The sequence below is a fragment of the Sus scrofa genome, chromosome 2, assembly GCF_054392235.1.
Source record: "Sus scrofa isolate SSC_HxYL_T2T_F1_AM1 chromosome 2, Sscrofa_HxYL_maternal_Yorkshire_Landrace_v2.0, whole genome shotgun sequence".
Classification (NCBI taxonomy): Eukaryota; Metazoa; Chordata; class Mammalia; order Artiodactyla; family Suidae; genus Sus; species Sus scrofa.
This window is the reverse complement of record NC_139384.1, coordinates 98,626,075-98,649,578: the sequence shown is the minus strand read 5'-3', so window position 1 is coordinate 98,649,578 and position 23,504 is coordinate 98,626,075. Positions and strand designations below refer to the sequence as shown.

Below are 23,504 nucleotides of genomic sequence, written 5' to 3'. Positions count from 1 at the left end.
GCTGAGGGAGAAGAAATTAAGGTTTTTTTAGGAATGAATGGGGGGGAAACTCTTTGACTATAAGGCTATTCTAGTTCCTTAAAATGCCAATAATTTTGCATAAAATGGCAAATTTTGAAATTATCATAGAGTTCATACTTTAACTGTTGTAGTATAAATATATTATCTTTTCTATAGCTATAAATGACCGAACACAAACATTTTTGGTTCCTCCAATCTCAAGGCTATATATTTACATTGATTTGTAAACCTAACTGGTTTTTAAAAGACACAGTTACTGTTAAAGAGCAATGTGATTCATTTGCACTTTAAAAAATATTTATGCTGGGGAAGGAAAATTTTCTTTCCTATTAAATTATATTTAACATATCCAATTAATAAATAGATGTAACTGCACTGAACATAATTATAAACTTGATTGCTTTGACTGACCCTTAAACGAGACATGTGCATTGAATCCTGTAGCATTAAAAAATAAGAACTTTTGTATTTATCATTTGTAAAAGCTATTTCTAGTTGGTACACCTCAAATTTTCTGAGTGTTATTTTGCTGATCTTAGTATTTGGAGTTATTAACTGCAGTTGGTCATCTTCTATTGATTTTCTGTTCTTGGGAGTCAAATAGGAATTATTTACTTTGATGTCAAGATACAGCTTCTTTGACTACTGGAATATATAGATTAGCCAAGGAGATATTTGAGTTCCGAAAATTTAACAAGTCAGTTTAAGCTTTTAATTATATTAAAGGTGTTATATAATTTTAGTTTTCATATTATTTAAAAAATACCTTAGCTTACTCTCTGAACTTGTTTTGATTTCATATCAGTCAGTATTAAATGAATGGTCACCTAGTTACTTGACTGAAATCAAGACTTCTACCTGAAAGACAGAGTATTTTATAGCTAATGTCAAAATATCAGTTCGAGGAGAGCACAGAGATGGCATAATCTAGGATTTTTCACACTGTGATGATTTGAAACCAACTAGGGTTATTCATGGCATTCTGAAAAATGAACTAGAATAAAATTAAATGGGAAGCACCAGAATAAAACCCACATTAAAGGCAGAAACTGTGTTTCACTAACATACATATTTAATGTGTGTGCTGGCTTATAGGGTAAAACATCAGTGACGGCACCTGAGGAGACTAAATCCCAGAAGTTAGATGATTTGTTCTAGGTCACATAATTCTCGATAACAACTTTAGGACTACAGCTCAGCTCTTTTGATCTGGTATATACTCTCAGTTAGCTAATGGTGCATTTTAGTCACATCCCCAAAACAAGCACATGGTTGTGTCAGGAAGTTAATAACTGTTCCTATTTTAGGAGAACTATGTAGAAATACGATCAGTGTGCGTAAAGTAGAGACACAAATATTAAAATCATTTCTATTTAAATCTGAAACTCAGAAATGTTTAAACTTGAGAAACTATCCTTTTTTCCCCATGGCAATGAAAACATTTAAAATCCATGTTTTTAAGGCTTATTTATACCATTTGCTTTTGCCTTTCTTCCTTGGTACTTATTTCAACAAAAAAAGAATGAATAGCAAAAAAGATATTTTGCAGTACTCCTCTGCACTGGTTAATACCATTTTCCTGCTAAATTAGGAGTGAAATCCCTAGAATATCTATGTGACCTTGGTTTTTTTCCTTTTAAAGGTGGAAGGATAAAAGGAAGGAACAGTGACCTAGTCACTCAAGTTAATTAAGAGTTGATTGTAGTAATAGCTCCATAGCAAGCCAGCTTGTGCTTTTCTTAAAATTCAAATTTTATACCCAAATTTTATTAATTCATTAATTGATATACCAGAAGAAGGCACTTATTTTCATTTTGTCCTGAAAACTTTAGTAACATTTTTATAGTTTATTTACTCTCTATAAGCTTTGTTTATTTTTTATTTTTCGAAGTATTACTTTCCCTTAAAAAGAAAAGGAAGATTTTTTTGTTAGTCTTTAAACTTACATAAATGTTCATGTGTATTTAAAAGAGAATACTATAATGCACTCCTGTGAACACATTTCCCCACTTCAACAGTTAGGAAAAAACGGCCAATCTTGTTTCATTTCTCATCCTACCCACTCTTCCACTTTTGTATGATTTTTAAAGCAAATCCCAAACATGAAAGTTCATTCATAAATACTTTTTAAAATTTCTTTTGGACTTTTAAAAAACTTATTTATTAAGCTAGTAAAACTCTTTATATTCTATGTAATTCACTGGCATTATAGAGTTACCTTTATTCTTTTCTTTGATTTTTAAAAATTATGCTGCTAAACTAAATTTTAAACATATGGGCTACTCAGTACTCCTTAGTCAAGCGCTATAGTAGTGTTTTGTGTCCTTATCATAAACTATGCAAAAACATTCTCATTGACTAAGTTTCAATAAATTAACGCCTTTTTTTAGTGCTTTTATTTAAATGCTTTTAAAAGTCTAGGGATATATACAATAGAAAGATTGGGAGGATAAAATGTTTACTAATTTCTTTGGGGAAATGGTATTAAATTTTATCTAAATTGCAATTTTTTTCTTTAAAATTAATTTTTTGGAGTTCCCTGGTAGCCTGGTGGTTAAAGGATCCAGCATTGTCACCACTGAGGCTTGGGTCACTGCTGTGGCGTGGGTTTGATGCCTGGCCCGGGAACTTCCACATGCTGCAGGTGGGGCCAAAAATGATAATACTTTTTTAACCTAAATGGTAATATCCTTTTGGGACTGAGCAGGTATGTACTCTGAGCCTCTAAAGTGTCCAGGGCATCCTTTGAGACTTTAGTTTTAGATTAGCCATAGGGCTGACCCTTGAACAACACAGATTTGAACTGTGATTGTCTGCTTATTTGTGGGTTTCTTTTGATAGTAAATATTATAGTACTGTCTGATCTGCAGTGGGTTGAATTCATGGATGTGGAACCATGGATATGGAGAACCAGCTGTAAAGTTATGCATGGTTTTTTGACTGCACAAAGAGTCAGCTCCCTAACCCTCTGCATTGTTCAAGGGTCAACTGTAAATTAAATAAAATAATTGCTATATGCTAGCATATGTAAATGGGGGAAGGTTTTGTTCTCTCATTCCAGGGAGGAGGTGTTTGCTTCATAGTATCAACTGTATAGTATTCTGGAATTTACATTTGTGATTTCTTAAACTCTGCAGCTTTAAAAAAAGATTTAAAGCTATCTAAAATCCTCTTGGAAATAGTTAATGTCATAATATCCCAGTGTTGTGAGAATGTCATACTGAAATGTAATCCTGAAAACTGAAACTTTTTATTTTGTTCATTGTAAATTTATGATCCTCAGGTGTACAGTAATATGTTGACAAATAACTGCTTATATATTTTTGAGAGTTGAGAGCAGATAGATATATACAGCAGTAGTTCATGAAGCTATTTTTGTACTGATGAATTTTAACAACAATTTGATTACCTTAATGGAGAATAGGCTATTTTGAGCACCAATTATATTTAAATCCTTCTAATGTTTAGATAATGTATTCTCATGGTGCTGCTAGAATTTATGCATTTTGGGGGTACTGCATGCATCTTCTATTCTGTAAAGAAATTTTTCTGCCATTCTGTGTGTTTCCAACAGGTATTCATTAAAGGATGTATGTAGAAACATTACTCCATAGTATATTGCTTTTGCTTTAAGTCAGTATAACTAGTTTTACCATAATCTGGGTGGGTTCAGTCCATTTGTATTAAGTAAATTTCTTAATTTATTATCAGAGTTTCCCAAAGCCACTACTTTAAAATTTTGCCTAGGGGAGTTCCCATTGTATCTCAGCGGGATAAGAACCCAATATCGTGTCCATGAGGATGTGGATTCAGGCTCTGGCATTGCTAAGTGGGTTTAGGGTCTGGCATTGCCGCAAACTGCATCCAGCATTGCTGTGGTGTAGGCTGGCAGCTGCGGCTCCAATTCAATCCCTAGTCTGGGAACTTCCTTATGTTGTGGTTGCAGCTGTAAAAAGAAAAACAAACTGTGACTAGGGATTTTTGTGTAATTGCAAAACTAAGTTTCATTGAAAATTTTACACACATGTTTTAGTTACATGTTAAAAAAACAAAGTGTTTTATCTTGAATCAGATACATTTTGTACTTACTTTGAAGATTATACAAGCAGGAAAAAACCTGTATGACTGTTAAGAGCTCTGGGGTACTATATTCTCCATAGCAGTGCCATTTGTCTCACTTTTTTTATAGATGGTAAGCAAAACTTTTTAAGATTATAGTTAAGAATTAAAATAGAAATAATTTCTATCGATAACTTGTTTGGATAAAACTGTATAAAGATGGGACTTGATATCACAGGAAGCACTTCATTGTTGATAAACTTGCAAATGTAAAATTGAATTTGTAGGATATTTGTAGAATTTGTAGGATTCCCCTTTTTGTTACAACTAAAATTGTCTTCAATATTGTTATTCTTATACCATAGAACCTCCGAAATTAGAAATAGTTTTTTAAAAAATTAATTCGAAGGTTGAAACAGTTTGTGAGAGATCACAGTGCAACAATTTGGAGAGTTCAGAATTTCCTTTACCATAATTCTGAACAGATAGCATTTTATAAGAGGTGCTATGGTAATTTGGCAGTATGTATATAGGTCTGCACTTTCTAGGAACTAAGAACTAATTCATGTATTTTAAAACAAGATGCACTAAAAAATAATTGACTAAGAGTATTTACTTTATTAGCTTTTTATATATGTATACTTAAATTTCCTATCTAAATTTTTTAAAAACCAACCTCTGTTCTATTTTAATGTCCTCTAAAAGAAGAAAATATAGAAATTTGCTGAAGCATTTTGTCAGGAAGTATCACTTAATATAGGTTATGTGCAAGAAGAAAAATACTATCCATGTGAGATAACGACATTACTAACCCACCTCGAGGAGAGATTGGTCCCTTTCTCTTCTTCTCTTCTGCCTTACCATTGTAATTAATGGGAAGAATTTTCATCAATCCATCCCTGGTGATTGTTAATTTCTGTTTTCAGGATGTCCATCTTGGAGTTAGGGGTATTTTCATTCACAGTAGAGCAGATTGATTTTAGATTTATCTCTTCCCTGTGGAGGGCTTTTAAAAATTCCCTTTTCCCCTTCATTTCTGTTCTTTGAAGACCATACTGGGGATTCCACTGGAAAGGAGATGTATGATAAGGACAGTTGTAATCTAGGACTTAGGGAAAAATATTTTTCCTTCGGATTTGGCTTTCTGTCTTTCTCCTTAATAGAATAGTAGGAGACAAAATGAAGGTATGAATGTAGGCAGAGGCCAAGCAAGCCACATAACTGTGTGAAATTTGTGGTATGTATGACAGTATGGAATTGTGAAGTGTTTGGTAAGGTGAAATGTAGAAGGTTCATCCAAAGATACTGAACTTTTTTAAAAAAAAATAAGTCCAGATAGAGAGATGAGGATTACATGACCCATCTGGTTTCTGGTCTGGACTTTCAAAAGGAATCTTTGTGATTTATATACGGTTTAGCCCCAAGTAAAGAAGTTAAGCAAATTCCCAGCTAGTAATGTTTGTTGTCATAATTCCCTTATAAATTCATGGTAGTGGCATTTGGGAGGATATGATTTGGAGATTTGGAATCTGGGATATTTGCTCTTTCATGACCTGTTATTCTGATAACTGTTATTAGTCCTCTCATACACAAAAATCTGACCATGTCACTTTTCTCCTTGAAATATTTCAGTGGCATGATGTAGGTGGACCAATCCATGGTCATCAAATGAGGCTTCCCCAGTGTCATCGCTTTGTGATTCTGTAGTAGTTACTTGCAATTGCTTGTAGTCCTCCACTTACAGCCAAGCAACCATATTATTGCATCTGAAAGTCTTTGCCCTCTAGTTTTTGGAGTGTTCTCCCTTCTTTTTAGAGTGGTTGTGTGCACATGTATTCGCAGACATGATCCATACTTCCTTGCACCCCACTTGTGTCTCTAATCTGATCACCAACAACTGAACCTCTATGCATCCTTATAAGCTTCAGCATCATCTCCAGTAAGCTCTCTCTTGTGTCCTCAGACTGAATTATTTGTCTCCTCTGTTAAATCCCTGTTCCCTCCAAACTGACATATACAGGTTAATGTTAGCATCTTACTCTCTCCTGGGACAAGGATTTTTTTATTCTTTTGTATCACTGGTCCTTACTACAGTAGACATTCATTAAACATAAGAAAGAAGCAGTTTCCCTCACAGAAATCGAGTAACTCCTCTGAATGCCCTAGGTGTATGCTTCAGTCAGCCAAAATCATACCTACAGGTTCATAAGACCTTGAGGCCAAAATATAATATGTTATATACTTTGAAAAGCAGTCATTCTTGGAGTTCCCAGTGTGGGCTCAGCAGCCTGAGGACCCAGCATTGTTTCCATAAGGATCACTGGCCTCAATCAGTGGGTTAAGGATCTGGCATTACTGCAAGCAGTGACATAGGTCACATATGCAGCTTGGATCCCATGTTGGTGTGGCTGCGGTTTAGTCTGGCAGCTGCAGCTCCAACTCTACCCCTAACTTGGGAACTTCCATACGATGCAGGTGTAGCCATAAAAGAAATTTTTAAAAAATGAAAGAAAAGGGAAGGGAAGAAAATGAAGGAAAGAAAGAAAAGGAAAAAAGAAAAGAAAAGAAAAAAAAAGAAAGAAAATTACTCTAATTAAATACTTGAGTCAACTGACTACTTTATCTTCAAAATTTCATTGTTTGTATAAACAATTTTTTTTTTTTTTTTGCTTTTTAGGGCCACTCCTGTGGCATATGGAGGTTCCCAGGCTAGGGGTCTAATCGGAGCTACAGCTGCCGACCTGCGCCACAGCAATGCCAGATCCAAGCCAGGTCTGTGACCTACACCACAGCTCGAGGCAGTGCTGGATCCTTAACCCACTGAGTGAGGCCAGGAATCGAACCCGCAACCACACGGTTCCTAGTCGGATTCGTTTCCGCTGTGCCACCACGGGAACTCCCTGTATAAAGAAATTTTAAAGATAGTTTTATTAATAAACAATGTTAAGTACCTAAATAATGTGAAAGATGCTAAACTGTGTGTTTTCATTTTAATAGAATCACTTTTCATCCTTTTCTTGAAGATAATTTTTCTTTTTATTTTAAAAGCAGTACAGAGTAATTTAGTGATGTATAGTCACGAAATTAGGCTATATTTATATTCTGTGTTTTTAAAACAGTTGTAACCAAACTGTTTTTAAAAATTTCATCTCTTAAAAAGCTCCGAGTTCCCTTCATGGCTCAGCAGTTAATGAATCCGATTAGGATCCATGAGGCTGCAGGTTCAATCCCTGGCCTCAGTCAGTGGGTTAAGGATCTGGCATTGCCATAAGCTGTGGTGTAGGTCACAGACGTGGGTTGGATCTGGCTTTGCAGTGGGTGTGGCATGGCCAGCAGCTGTAGCTCCAATTCGACCCCTAGTCTAAGAACTTCCATGTGCCACAATGCAGCCCTAAAAAGCAAAAAACAAAACCAAAAACAAAACCAACCAGCCAATAAACAAAAAAAATTCAGCACAAGTGCTTATTATGTGACTCAAAGAACTGCATTAAGGGACTATGGATTTTTTAAAATTGAGAGTTGTACTATGTGTATTTGGCAGAAGTAGAGCCAGGAGCCAGTGCTTTGCTTTGTGAGATAACACATCAGCCTCCCATTTCACATAGAAATAAGCTGACAATTAATTCACTGAGACGTATTGAAAGTAGTCCTGTTTCCGGACTACCTTCCTTGAAGAGTGTGTAAAATGTAAATACGATTAAATAGTTTGGCTGTTTAGATGAGCCATATTTTCAGTGCAGACAGAATAGTTAATTTTTATGACTGGTCTAAATTGAAGTCTAAATGTTATTAGAACTTTGGAGATAAAAGGAATTTCCACTGCTAAAGAGTCCTGCCGCTTGATTTTACAGAAACGGAAACAATTCCAGGGAAGAGGTATTGAGCCTCACTATTTGCTGAAGGCTAGAGTAGACCAGAGAGGACTCCAGTCAGTGATCATTAGGCTCCATCCTGGTGGTAGCAGCTCTCCTGCTCAACTCCAATAGCTTTTGTTTTCTGTGACACTTTTCAGATACTCATTGTCTCATTTTTTTAAAAATTTATTTATTTTTGTCTTTTGTCTTTTTAGAGCCACACCCAAGGCATATGGAGGTTCCCAGGCTAGGGGCCTAATCGGAGCTACAGCTGCTGGCCTACGCCACAGCAGCACCAGATCTGAGCTGTGTGACCCACCACAGCTCATGGCGATGCTGGATCCTTAACCCACTGAGGAATGCCAGGGAACGAACTCGCAACCTCATGGTTCCCACTCGGATTTGTTTCCACTGCATCACGATGGGAACTCCCAATTGTCTCATTTTGTAAAGTCATTATTCAACACATATTTACTACCACGTGCTAAATCCCCCTGCTAGAGTCTTAGCTTCTGGCTGAGGCTCGTTGGTACACCAATACTGTTTCTAGTTAAGATAAAGGAATAAATGTGTTGTGTGAAAAAATCTATATATCTGCTTTTCCTGTCACTGAGATGATAGAAAGAGGTAAATAAGTTGGTGCAGCTTGATCATTAGCATCAAAAATATACCATATACTGGGCAGGGCTAACAAAGATACCAATATGAAGCATAATTAGTTTACCTTTTTAATTCTAACAGAGTCTATTTAGCTATTAATATTCCCATTAATATTGTTAATAGCAGTTTTATTGGGATATCATTCACATACTTAGACAATTCACCTATTTAAAGTGTATAATTCAGGGAGTTCCTGTCATGGCTCAGTGGTTAATGAATCTGACTAGGAACCATGAGGTTTCTGGTTTGATCCCCGGCGGCCTTGCTCAGTGGGTTAAGGATCCGGCATTGCCGTGAGCTGTGGTATAGGTCGCAGACGCGGCTCGCATCCCATGTTGCTGTGTCTCTGGCATAGGTCGGCAGCTACAGCTCTGATTGGACCCCTAGCTTGAGAACTTCCATGTGCCGTGGGTGCAGCCCTAAAAAGACAAAAAATAAATAGATAAATAAAAATAAAGTGTATGTTTCATTGATTTGGGGCATATTCACAGAGTTGTGCAACCATCACCTCAATTTGAGAACAGTTTCATTACCTCCCCCCAAAACCCTGTACCCATTTGTAGTCACTTCCCTCTTCCACTTCACCCACTTCCCACCTCCCCCTACTAATCTTCTTTCTTTCTCTGTAGATTTGTCTGTCCTGGACATTGTATATAAATAAAATCATATAATTTGTGGTCTTTTATAACTGGATTGTTGTATTTAGTGTGTGTTTTCAAGGTTTATCCATGTTTTGGAATGTGTCAATACTTTGTTTTCTTTTATTGCTAAAGGACATTCTTTTAACCCACTCACTAGTTGATAGACAATTTGTTTCCACTTTCTGGAAGTTCCATCATTGTTATGAAAAATGCTCGGTGAGCATTTCTATATGAGTTTTTGTATGGATGTATGTTTTTAATTCTCCAAGTTTTTACATAGAAGTAGAATTGTTGTCATATGAAAATTCTGTTTAAACTTTGGGAGGAACTGCTAGACTGTTTTGCAAAGCAACTGCACCATTTTAAAAAAAATTATTATAGTTTATTTACAATGTTCTGTCAATTTCTGCTGTATAGCAGAGTGACCCAGTTATACATATATATAAGTTCTTTTTCTCATATTATCTTCCATCATGATCCATCACAAGTGATTGAATATAGTTCCCTGTGCTATACAGCAGGACCTCATTGCCTATCCACTCCAAATGCAGTAGTTTGCATCTACTAACCCCAAGCTCCCAGTTCATTCCACTGCCTCCACCTCCTCATTGGCAACCACATGTCTGTTTTCCATGTCTCTGTGTTTGTTTCTTTTTGTTTGTGCCATATTTTATTCATTCCACATACAAGTGATATCATATGGTATTTGTCTTTCTCTTTGACTTACATCTCTTGGTATGAGAATCTCTAGTTCCATCCATGTTGCTGCACATGTCATTCTTTTGTTCTTTTTTATAGCTGAGTAGTATTCCATTGTGTATATTACCACATCTTCTTAATCCATTCATCTGTCGATGGACATTTAGGTTGTTTCCCTGTCTTGACTCTTGTGAATAGTGTTGCAATGAACATAGGGGTGCATGCATCTTTTTGAATGAAAGTTTTGTCTGGATATATGCCCAGGAAGGGGATTGCTGGATCATATGGTAATTCTATATTTAGTTTTCGGAGGTACCTCCATAATGTTTTTCGTAATGTGGTTTTTTCAATTTATATTCCCACCAACAGTGTGGGAGGGTTCCCTTTTATCAACACCCTTTCCAGCTTTTTTAATTTGTAGGCTCATTAATGATAACCCTTCTGACTGGTGTGAGATGGTACCTCATTGTAGTTTTGATTTGCATTTCTCTAGTAATTAGTGATGTTGAACATTTTTTCATGTGCCTGTTAGCCATTTGAATGTCTTCTTTGGAGAAAGGTCTGTTTAGGTCTTTTTCAGTTGGGTTGTTTATATTTTGCTGTTGAGTTCTATAAGTTGTTCATATATTTTGAGACTGAGCCCTTGTCAGTTGCATCATTTGCAATTATTTTCTCCCATTCCATAGGTCGTCTTTTTTTTTTTTTAATGGTTTCCTTTGCTGAGCTGCACCAATTTAAATTTCCACCAGTGGTATGTAAGTGTTCCAGTTTCTCCACATCATTGTCCAAACTTGTTATTATCTGTCTTTTTTATTCTAGCCATCCTAGTCGGTGTGAAGTGGTATCTCACTGCAGTTTTGAGTGTATTTCCTTGATGGCTAATGTTGGGCTTATTTTCATATGCTTATTGGCTGCTTGTGTACCTTCTTTGGAGAAATGACTATTCAGATCCTTTGCCCATTTTTAACTGGGTTATTTGTCTCTTTGTTGTTGACTTGTAAATCTGTATATTCTGGATATTAACTGCTTATCAGGTAAATGACTCAGATATTTTCTCCAATTCCATGGGTTATCTTTTCACCTTGATGGTGTCCTTTGCAACACAAAAGTTGTTGTTGTTGTTGTTGTTTTGTCTTTTTGCTATTTCTTGGGCCGCTCCAGTGGCATATGGAGGTTCCCAAGCTAGGGGTCCAATCAGCCTACACCAGAGCCACAGCAACGCGGGATCCGAACCGCATCTGCAACCTACACCACAGCTCACGGCAACGCCGGATTGTTAACCTACTGAGCAAGGGTGGGGACTGAACCCACAACCTCATGGTTCCTAGTCAGATTCGTTAACCACTGCGCCACAACGGGAACTCCCGAAAGTTGTTGATTTTAAGTCCCATTTACATTTATCTTTTTTTCCCTTCTTTGTTGCTTGTGCTTTTTGTGTCCTATATAAGAAACCATTGCCTGATCTGTGGTCACAAAGATTTACACCTGTGTTTTCTGCTGAGCGTTTTATAGTTATCATTCTTATATTTAGCTATGGGCCATTTTGAGTATTTTTGTATATAGTGTTGAAGAGAGGCCCACCTTTATTCTTGGCCATATGGATATCCAGTTGTCCCAGTACCATTTGTTGAAAAGACCGTTTTTTTGTTTGTTTGTTTGTTTGTTTGTTTGTTTGTTTTTCTGTTGAATTATTTAGGCATTCTTGTCAAAAATCACTTGACCATAAATGTGAGGCTTTATTTCTGAACTCTCAATTCTATCTCACTAGTCTACCTCATGCCATTCTTTATTATGGTAGATTTCTAGTAAGTTTTTTTAAATCTTTTTTTATAAAGTATAGTTGTTTTATAATGTGTGATTTCTAGTAAGTTTTGAAGTTGGGGATGTGAGTTCTCCAATTTTCTTCTTTTCAAGATTGTTCTGACTGTTCTATAAGTTCCTAGAATTCTGTGTGAATTTTTGGAACACTATGTGAATTTCTGCAAGAAAGCCAGTTGGGATTCTGACAAAAGCTGCATTGACTCTGTGGAACAATTTGGATAGCCATCTAATAATGTTAAGTCTGTCAATTCCTAAACATGTGATAGTTTCTCACTTACTTATTCTTTAATTTCTTTCAACAGTGTTGTTTAGTTTTTAGACAATAAGTTTTGTACCTTTTTATTAAATTTGTTCCTAAGTATTCTTTTTGATGCTGTTATTAGTGGAATTTTTTTCTTAATTTTATTTCCTAATTGTTCATTCCTATGTAATTACAATTGATTTTTGCATAGCGATACTGTATCCTATAAAATTGTTAAACTTATTTATTAGTTGTAATAGTTTTCTAATAGTTTCCTTAGGATTTTCTGTTTACAAAATCATATAATCTGCAAATAGAGATAATTTTACTTCTTACTTTCCATTCTTGATGCCTTTCATTTCATTTTCTTGACCAATTGCTCCGTCTAGAACCTTCACTACAGTGTGAATAGAAATGACAAGAGAGGCCATCTCTGTCTTGTTCCCAATCTTAGGGGAAAAGATTTTAGTCTTCCATTGTTAGGAATCATGTTAGCTATAGCTTTTCATAGATGCTTTTTGTGAGGCTGAGAAAGTTCTCCTGTATTCCTAGTTTTTTAGTGCTTTTCCTATTAATATTTATTCTGGTTGCTTAATGATTTCTTCTCGTCAGTTGGTAGCTTTAGGAATTTATTCTGTGACAAATATAGCAATATACTTTCTTACACTTACTCCTTAAAAGGTAACTGATAAAGGAAAAAAGGACTTGATTTGAGAGGAAGAATTTTTTATGTAGAATTCATCACTAGGCCTCAGTTTCCCTATCTAAAAACATGAAACTTTCCAGTTTCTAGCTTATTATCTCTAAAAATATGTGAAGCAGATTTTATAGAGGGTGGGAATGGGGGTACATTTACTTACTATCTGATTTTATAAGTGATATAGTTGACTTTTTTCTTCATACTTTTTTAATTAAGAAAAATTAATAAATATATATTTAAAAAGAGGAAGACTGTAAATAGTCTTTTAAAGACGATGCTGGATGAATCATAGCTTCAATGAATATGAAGCATGTTCTTGTTAAATATGAATAGAAATATACATATTAGGTTAGTCATTACAAATAACTTTGATTTCTAGTGTAAATATTCCTCTATTAAAGTCTAATCCTGCATTTTTCCTTATTGCATTATTGAAATACCAGCTGATGATTATTTTAAATGATCAGTTATGTGATCAGAATTTGTTTTACACCAATGGTTCTGCTTTGTTTACCACGAAGGGATTGTGTTGCTGGATGCATATATAAGCAACATAAAGATGTTATAATCTTGCCATGGGACATATTAAAGCTTGCCTATGCATACAAAGTACAAAATTAAGTCACTGGGTAAATTTAGTCAAAATTGTTTAGTCACAGAGTTCCCATTGTGGCACAGTGAAAATGAATCCTACTAGTATCCATGAGGATGCAGGTTTGATCTCTGGCCTCACTCAGTGAGTTAAGGATCCCTTGTTGCTGTGGCTGTGGCGTAGGCCTGAAGCTGTAGCTCTGATTTGACCCCTAGCCTGGAGACACCCATGTGCCGCGGGTGCAGCCCTAAAAAAAAAAAAAATAATAATAATAATAATAATTTGTTTAGTCACATTTATTTGAGGAACCAAAGTTTTTTTTTCTTTTTGGCCGCACCTGTAGCATAAGAAAGTTCCTGGGCCAGGGATCAAACCCATGCCACCGCAGTGACCTGAGCTACAGCAGTTACAACACTGAATCCTTAACCTGCTGAGCCACCAGGGAATTCCAGGGGTATTTGGAGTTTTTTTATTAAAAATTTTTGAGAGTTCTGCCATGGCGCAGTGGGTTAAGAATCCAGCTGCAGCACCTCTGGTCACTGCAGAGGTGCAGGTTTGATCTCTGGCTGAGCATAGTGGGTTAAAAGGACCCTGCATTGCCACAGCTGCAGCTCAGATTCAGTCCCTTGCCCGGAAACTTCTATATGCTGCAGGTGTGGCCATTTCAAAAAAATTTTTTAAGCAATAAAAATTCTCCGTGATACTTAATGTGAATTATATAGAGATTTAGATAGAGCTTTCCTTCACAACTGCATCTGTAACATGAAGTTAATGGAAAAGCACATTAGCAGAAGTGACTTTAGAAAGCATATTCTATCCTTTGGCTTAATAGTGTTTTGTAATTGGATCATTTTAGGGTATGCTTTACTCACAAGCATTAGTATTACAGAGACAGCCTAAAGCCTTTCTGGCTCTATGAAATACTAGATTTTTTTTTTTCCTCTCCAGATAGAATGGATATTAGTAATCTGTTAAATTACATGGAGAACCCTATCATTGGGTGTTATCTGAGGCCATGAACACTGCTGTTGTGTAGTAGTCATACTTTTCAGCTTCTTGTAAAAGGTGTAGTAGCTAAGCCGTTCTGTCATTATTACTTATTGTTGGAAAGTCTTCGTTTCCATAGTTAGGGGGGTGTACTTTATCTTAGAGGTTTCATAACCCATGCGACCTGATAGGTGTCAGGCCCTGAACTTGTCCTAGACATATATCACATTTTGATGTTTTGAAGAGAAATATGTATCTTGGGTAGAAACAATAAAGAAGAAAAATCACATTCCTAAATGGACTTGATTCTCTTTCCCCCACTTCCTGTTTTAAGAAAAATTTCTGCTTGAACATTTTTTCTTTTTATGGAGAAACTGGACTCCTTACTTGCTTACATCCTGATACCTGCTGGATAGATTCTTTTTTTGTTTGTTTGTTTGAAAGTCAAAAAAGATCAGTTCTCCAATTGGGGTTTTGTTTTTTTGTTTTTTGTTTTTTGTTTTTTTGTTTTTTTCCTACTGCGGAGACCACCAGTTTTGCTTAGTAGATGACTTCTGTGGCCACTTTTAGTTTTGGAATGTAGCGAAGTTACCACTCCCCATGGAAGAAGAGGATCTACAGTTTATCCTAATTGAAAAGTTGCAAATAGCCCCTGACCAAGAGAGAGTAACTGACATGGAAGAAACATGACACCTTAAAAAGACCCAATCATCTCAGATCTAACTTTGAAGAGTCAAAAGAACTAGTACCAATAAAGAAGATAATTAACTGTATGAATTCCTGTGTATGCCTAGATAGCATTTAAGAATCTCCGAATAGCAGAAGAAAAATAAGCTGGCGCGGCATCTCGCATTTTGTTACTTGGGCAAAATCGTATTCGTTTTGCTCCACTTAATATTCAGAAGTCTTAAAAGCCCTTTATGGAAAAAAAAATTGTGTTTCTTAAAAATCAAAATAGTTATTATTCCTGATAGTGGAAAAAACAAGCAACCCGATTTTCCTGGACTTAAAGTAGGACTGTTTCATAGATGCTGTTTCTTTTAAGACTTTAATGTGGCAATTTTCCTACATGTAATCTGATACTTATTTCTTGGTCCATTTCTTTTGTTGTCATATAAGAATACTTAACTCCCCACCTCACAGGGATGTTGTGAGGCAAATTTCAAATGTTCCTAAGAAAAGTGTAGAATTAATAACTATTGACTGTCTCTTTGTTGATAGTTTCCACAGCCATAAGATCTTATTTTAAAATTTACAAGTGCTTTCCTATAGTTATAAATGGATATTAGGTGTATTAAAATGGAAGTGAGGCAATGAAATTATATTTGATTTATCAATGAGCATCCTTGTAAATAATTTTAACGACATGAAATGTTGCATTGATTTTTTTTTCAACCAAGAGCTTTTATACAATTATCATTAAAGAAAAGCTAAAGTAAAACTGTCTGGTTTCCCCTTTTATTCAGTTGAGATTTAATTTTGCATATCTCTTAGAGAGATAAAAGGTAACTCATCCATTTCTAATGAATAGAAAATGAAGAATACAATGAAAGAGATATAATTTAAAGGAAAAAAATCACATAGAGATGCCCAGAATTCAGGTTTTGGTAAAAATCTCCGTTATTAGGTAGAGATGAAATTTTAGTAATGTTTTCATTAAAAATAGGATCACTGTAGGAATAGAGACTTGATAAGCACTTGCTTCACATTACAGCAAAAAGTGAAAATTTGCATTGCTAAATAAAGGAAAAATGTTTATTAGCTAAAATTCATGCATAGAAAATTCTTGTTAGCCTGCAGAACTTGATTCATTTATGCAATTTTATTTTCATGACATATTTTGAGAAGTCATTGTATAACATTGTCCCTTCCACATAAATCCACCAACCCAATTTTTGCAAATCAGATTTGGATATAGTGCGTGAATTATCAGATAATGACTCCCTGAGTGAGATTTTTAAATTGCTTTTAAATGTCTAGCTTCAGCTGCTTTGTTCTCATTGTGTATAATATCAAAAGACTAATCAATTCAAAGTTGAATTTATGGACTCAAGGTTCTAATCTGCTATCTGTAAACAAATGACTTAAACATTCTTTTTTAAATTACCATTTTATTTAAATGTTTGTTTTATAACATTCTGTATGTTATAAAAATGGGAATGGAGGAGTTCTCTGGTGGTTAGTGGGTTAAGGATCTGGCATTGTCAGTGCAGTGGCTCAGATTGCTGCTGTGGTGCAGGTTCAATCCCTGGCCTGAGAACTTCCACATGGTGCGGGCGCCGCCAAAAACACCAAAAAAGGAAATGGACATACTCCTTGGTTAAGTGGGTTAGCCTCAAGAAAGTACTTGAAATCAGAATGTTGTACTTTTTATATGCTTCACTTTTTAAAAAACCTCATAGCTTTAGGTGAACCTTGTACACTTCACTTCACCAGAGATTCTACGGCTCCCTAATGTCATGTATATCACAAAATTCAGTCACTTATGTTGTTTTAGTTGTTAACTTACTTAACTTGTGGAGGGATGGTAACTGTTGAAGGGACCTTTCTTTGGCTAACTAATTTATCCCCGTTTTCAACATGTTCATAATTTGTCCTCATTCAAGCATTTAATGCATACATTCATATCAGCTACTGCTATGAATCATATAAATTGGTTCATAGTGTATTACTCTATCTGGTTTAATACTGATATGTTTGAATTCTGCAGGGAGAATAATATTTTGGATACTCTAACCTCATATTAATGAGACAAGGAAAATCCCTGTGTAAACAGTGAGCTAGTTTGAGGATAATTATGAAATTATTAATAAATTTTATGTATCAGCATTAATAAACATAAAGTGCCTTTAAAAATAATTCTGAACCTGGTTTCTATTGCCCATATTGTTTTTTTTAACATCAAAAATACCTAATACTGGAGTTCCCATCGTGGCGCAGTGGTTAACGAATCCGACTAGGAACCATGAGGTTGCGGGTTCGATCCCTGCCCTTGCTCAGTGGGTTAACGATCTGGCATTGCCGTGAGCTGTGGTGTAGGTCACAGATGCGGCTCGGATCCCACATTGCTGTGGCTCTGGTGTAGGCTGGCAGCTGCAGCTCCAATCAGACCCCTAGCGTGAGAACCTCCATATGCTGCGGGAATGGCCCAAGAAATGGCAAAAAGACAAAAAAAAAAAAAAAAAAAAAAAAAAATTACTGTAAAAACAACAAAAAAAACTAATACTGAGAAATCTTTTGATTAAAAAAATTAGAGAAAGTGCTTTCTCTCCCCATTAAATATGATAGCATCTAATATAATATGTATGTTCTTCTAACCAATCTGTCGTTGAAAGCTACTATTAAAGTTGGTGAACATGTACTTCAGAGGTAATGAAGAAATATAACCACATTAGTCATTACCTTAGCAGTAGTCCTTTTCTAATCTTTAAAACTTAGAAAGGGAGTTCCCGTCATGGCTCAGCGGAAACGAATCCAACTAGGAACCATGAGGTTGCGGGTTCGATCCCTGGCTTTGCTCAGTGGGTTAAGGATCCGGCGTTGCCATGAGCTGTGGTGTAGGTTGCAAATGGGGCTCAGATCCATGTTGCTGTGGCAGTGGCGTAGGCCAGCAGCCATAGCTCTGATTGGACCCGTACCATGGGAACCTCCATATGCCATGGGTGACCCTAAAGAGCAAAAAACAAAGCAAAACAAAACAAAAAAACAACTCAGAAAGATTATCTTGTATTTGTGCCCATTTTATTAGGGGAAGAGTTTATACAATACATCCTGAGCCTGATAAAATTCTAGAGAGGATAATTTCCTGGGAGGAAATGTGAATAATATATTGGCATGGTGATCATTTTGTCAGTCTCTAAAAATAAAACACGTTCTTACCATCATATACCTCTCAAAAATAAAAAGATGAACTTGAGTTCTTTTGGCTGCGCCACTGGTGGTATTCTTTTAGGCAAATTACGACATCACTCTGAGCTGGTTTCCTCATCCACTAAGTAAAAGCAGCGTGATGGTGGAGGGGCTGAGTAATGATTTATGAGACCTTTTCTCTCGATTATCTTAAAGCGATCCTGCCTTTAGTCCAGGAAGTGAGTAAGATACCCTCTTGTGGTGTTCTATACCTGGGTGTGGGACTTAGTTCTGAGTTTATAATCATTAAAAACATTGATATGTTGGCGTTCCTGTTGCTGTTGTGGCTCCATGGGTTAAGAATCTGACTAGTATCCATGAGGATGTGGGTTTGATCCCTGGCCTTGTGGGTTGAGGATCCTGCATTGCCGTGGGCTGTGCTGTAGGTCACAGATGCAGCTCAGATCCTGCGTAGCTGTGGCTGTGGCGTAGGCCTGGTGTAGGTTTGATTTGACCCTTAGCCTGGGCACTTCCGTGTATCTCATGTGTGGCCCTAAAAAGCCAAAAAAAAAAAAAAAAAAAAGTATGTTACTGTGCTACAGTAACATAATTATGTTCATAATTATATTATGAAAGTCAAATTAGCCATCTCTGTCTTTAAATAGAGCATTAGGAAAAAGAAGTACGTGTCCTGTGCTTTTGCATTGTATGCATACATAATTAATAGTATTTAAATTCCTTCCAAATGGCACTAGGAATTCAAAATATGTCATCCATCGGTTAGTACTTTTCAGTGATAGATTCATTTAAAATTAGAGCACTAGCACAGGAGGTAGCATAGTATTGTAGTGTCCTGGATTATTATGATGAGATGAATTTCTGAAATATAATATTATCTAATGACTAGACTTACAAATTGAAACCCATAATGACAATTAAGCCTTCTATTCTTGGGAATAGATTTTAGCATAAACAGCAAACTGAAAGAAACTCATTTTATGTAGTGGCTCACTTTGAAATAGGGTATTAACCAGTGGAAAATAGTGAGGTCTGATAAGCTGTCCTTTGAGAAAATAAGATACAAGAATTTAGTATATTGGTACACCTGGAAATAATATTGTAGACATTTAACACTTCAAGTAGTGTTGTTTGATGTCTCATCTGTGAGTCATACCTTACATTTAAGTTCTAGACTAATTTATAGAAAGCACTCTGCCCAGAAAGTCCTGGGAAAAATACCCTTTGCTTTTAATTCACTGAAGTTAAGTGATACCAGTTGAAAGATCATCTGTGTTCTTCTTCTTCCTTTATTTTCTTCCTCATGAGATCATCTTGGAATAGTTTATTTCAGTTCAAGACTCTGTGCTAGGCTATGTGCACTATCCTTCGTGCTTTTAAAGATTAGGTGGTATGGTGTATGTGGAAATCTGTTTATTAAAGGGCCTTTGGTGGGTTTATATTTAAACCTTTGTTTTTATACTTTAACTTTTTTTTACAGGTTTATCTCTATTCAATTTACCTTACAGTTGTCTCATGAGAAGGAAAACAGATACAGTTTCCCCATTTTCCAGGAAAATAAATCTGAGGTATAAGGAGTTTAGGAAATTGTTCTAAAATCGGTAGCTGTGAGAATTAGAATTGGGGAGTTTCCGTTGTGGCTTAGTGGTAATGAGCCCAACTAGTATCTGTGAAGATGCGAAACTGGCCTTGCTCAGTGGGTTAAGGGCCTCACGGCTCAGTGTTGCTATGAGCTGTGGTGTAGGTCACAGACACAACTCAGATCCTGCGTTGCTGTGGCTGTGGCATAGGCCAGCAGCTACAGCTCCGATTCTACCCCTAGCCTGGGAACTTCCATATGCCACAAGTGCAGCCCTAAAAAGCAAAGGCAAAAAAAAAAAAAAAAAAAATTAGAATTTGACCCTAATCCTCTGATTATCTGCTGTAGTCTTTCCCTAATTTATCCTGAAGAAATTTAAGCTCATGTGGAGACCAAACTTGAAAAAGATGATAATTAACAAAATTCATTCATTGTTTGGCACTCAAAAGGTTATGAGTCTTTAAGTTTGCTGGAATTAACAATAAGTGATAGGTCTATAGGCTTTGAATTCATTTGAGAATGTATTGTGTATTTAGGTTAAGCCACCATGGTCCTATTGATTTTATAGTTATTTACATTGACAAATTTAAATAGAGTTTAGTGTGTATGCTTGTATGTGCATACGGTCATAGTAGTCTTGATTATTTAGCTACAAGCAAAGGAAAATCATTAGAGAATCTTATATTTGAATAATTTATATGCATATAGGACACAGTAAGTTTACACGTTACATGATTTCTTTGCTCTTTAGTCTTTTGATCTAGTAATAGAGTTACGAATACAAGGGATTTCCCTTGTGGCACAGTCGGTTAAGGATCCCACATAGTCATTGCAGTGGCTGGAGTCCCTGCTTTGGTGTAGGTTCAGTCTCTGGCCTGGGAACTTCCATATACCATGGGCACTCCTCTTCCCCAAAAAAGAATACAATCTGAATGTTTACGAAGTAGCTGGCTAATGGTTTTAATACTGCTTAGAGCTAATCTTTATGTTTCTAAAACCACGATGGCAGAGTTCCCATCATGGCACAGCAGAAATGAATCTGACTAGGAACATGAGGTTGCAGGTTTGATCCTGGGCCTCCATCAGTGGGTTAAGGATCTGGCGTTGCTGTGAGCTGTGGTGTAGGTCGCAGACAAGGCTCTGATCTGACGTGGCTATGGCTGTGGCATAGGCCAGCAACCGTAGCTCCGATTGGACCCCTAGCCTGGGGAAACTCCATGTGCCATGGATGTGGCCTTCAAAGGCAAAACTTAAAAAAATTAAAAAAAAAAAAAAACAACGATGGCATAAGCAAATATTTGGAACACTTCCTAAGAGTTCTCAGATTTGCACTTAAGGTTATGGCCACTTAATAGCATCTAGGGAGGGGCTCATAACAAACATCATTTCTTGGAAGCAACAAGTTGAAACTTGCAAATGGTTTCAAAAATATTCTGTGGAATATAATCACAGGCCCTAAACAGTTTAAACATAGATTCTAAATTTTATTTGAAGATAAATTAAAAGTAGCTCTACTATAAAGTAGTGATTCCAAAGAGGTTAGGAACACCTGGAGAGCATAATTGTCTTCATGGAGTGTTTTTATATGTACGTCTATATACATATATAATCACATGGTTTAGAAATCACTTAGCTAACACATTATATATGTAAAAATTACCGTGAGCCACATGCAAAAGTATGATCTAAGTATGACCAGCCGTTTCTGGAAGTTGTCCATGTCTAAGTCCTTTGTGACACTCATTTGTTCAAAATTATTTATTGAGCATGTCTGTGTACCAGGACAAAATGACTAAGATTGCCCTCAAGGAGCCTCGTGAGGCAGTAGAACATGTATTTAGTGGTGATCATGACGATGCCGAGGTAGTGGCTGATGGAGTGCTCCAGAAGCCTCAAAGAGCCCTAGCTGTCTTCTCAGCTCCTGCAAATCTCTTTGATTACATGCTTCCCTTTGCCTTTTTGGCATATTTGAGTGCTGTGAATACATCAGTGCACCAGGAAAACACGTCTCTGTTCTTATGTTTAAACTTAAGTGGGGGGAAGGGGAATAAGAAGAATAAGTAGATAACTGACTGTATAATTACTATTATGAAAAATAATAATGAAAGAAGAGCTCAAAGGGAGACAGCAGGTAGTGGTCGGAAGAGGAAGAGAAAGATTCCTTGAAGAGTCACCCATAGTCAACCTTGGAAGGAATAGATGCTGCTTGAACAGCAGCAGGGGGAGGGGCATTGGCTTTGAATCCCTTAGGTGTTTAGTGCCCTTGTCTGAGGTTTTGGTATTGACACTGGAAGGAATCTATAGAGAAAAACTGGGATTGAAGAAATGATAGGATTTTTCACTCTGTGGCTCTTGGAGCAAGGAAATAGGAAAAGATAAAGAAGTTTCTACTCCACAAACTTTAAGCCTTTTGAGGATAATGGCCATGCTTATTCATCCTCGAATTTACATTGTCTGGTAAAATGCTTGATACGTAGTAGGTGTGCAATAAACATGTGTTGACTCAGGTGACTGGTTAATTGTTCTTTGTGTATTAGAATTTTTTTTCTACAATTAGGGTATAAATTCCTTTGAGATAAGAAAAATGTCATATACCTCTATACCCCCCAAATATTAGATGCATAAGAGGTAATAAATACTTTTGATTTATCACTGATTGCTTGAATGAAGTTCAGAAATTACACAAACTGATAGCCCTTGTAGTCGTCCAGTAAGCCTAAAAATGCTAGAATCTGGAATTCCCATCATGGCTTAGCAGTAACAAAGCCAACTAGGATCCATGAGGATGCAGGTTCGATCCCTGACCTCACTAAGTGGATTAAGGATCCAGCGTTGCCACTGAGCTGTGGTATAGGTCGTGGACACGGCTTAGATCCTGTGTTGCTGTGGCTGTGGCATAGGCCCGCAGCTATAACTTCGATTTGACCTCTAGCCTGGGAACTTACATACATAGTGGTTGTGGCCCTAAAAGGAAAAAGAAAAAAAAACTAGCATCATGTGACTAAATTAGAAATGCAAATCATAATGTATTTGGTAGAAAACAAATTTTTATTATTTTGTCTCTCTTCTCCAAACAGAACCTATGAGCCAAAATATATAAATTACCAAATTTTATAAAATTTGTCGTATAGTTTTCAATTGCTAAAAATTTTAAGGAAGAGGTACTTCTGACTGTGTTATAAATCCAGAATGTCATTTAGCACTGTTAAGATTATCTGTGAATATAGCCTTAAGTGATATCAGTAAATGGAATCTAAAGCGTTTTTCTTTCTTTTTTAATTTCTCTGTTCACTTTTATAAAAATGCATGTGAAAGAGTATTTAACTACTGTGATAATTTGTGTGGGAAAATAATCTGAAAGAGAATGGATATGTGTGTATGTATGACTGAATTGCTTTGTTGTATAGCAGAAATTATCACAACCTTGTAAATCAACTATACCTCACTAAATCTTAACAAAGAGTATTCACTGTACACTCAAAAGATTAACATTTTAAGTTGTTCATGAAGTTAGTTGCTACGAGTCATGTCATTTTATTTTGTTGTCGTTGTTGGTCTTTACCTCCTTTTTAAAATTTTTTTTGAAGTATAGTTGATTTACAGTGTTGTGTTAATTTCTGCTCTATAGCAAAGTGACTCAGTTATACATATATGTATTCTTTTTCATACTCTTTTCCATTATGGTTTATCATAGGATATTATAGTTCCCTGTGATATATAGTAGGACCTTGTTGTTTATCCATGCTGTATATAATAATGTGTCTCTGCTAATCCCAAACTCAC

At 36.1% G+C, this 23,504-nt stretch overlaps 1 protein-coding gene across 1 annotated transcript in view; it reads left to right on the top strand.

The window, feature by feature from the left end:
• The window catches only part of HOMER1 (homer scaffold protein 1), a 128,221-nt gene that overhangs the window by 70,705 nt on the left and 34,012 nt on the right, over positions 1-23,504 (top strand).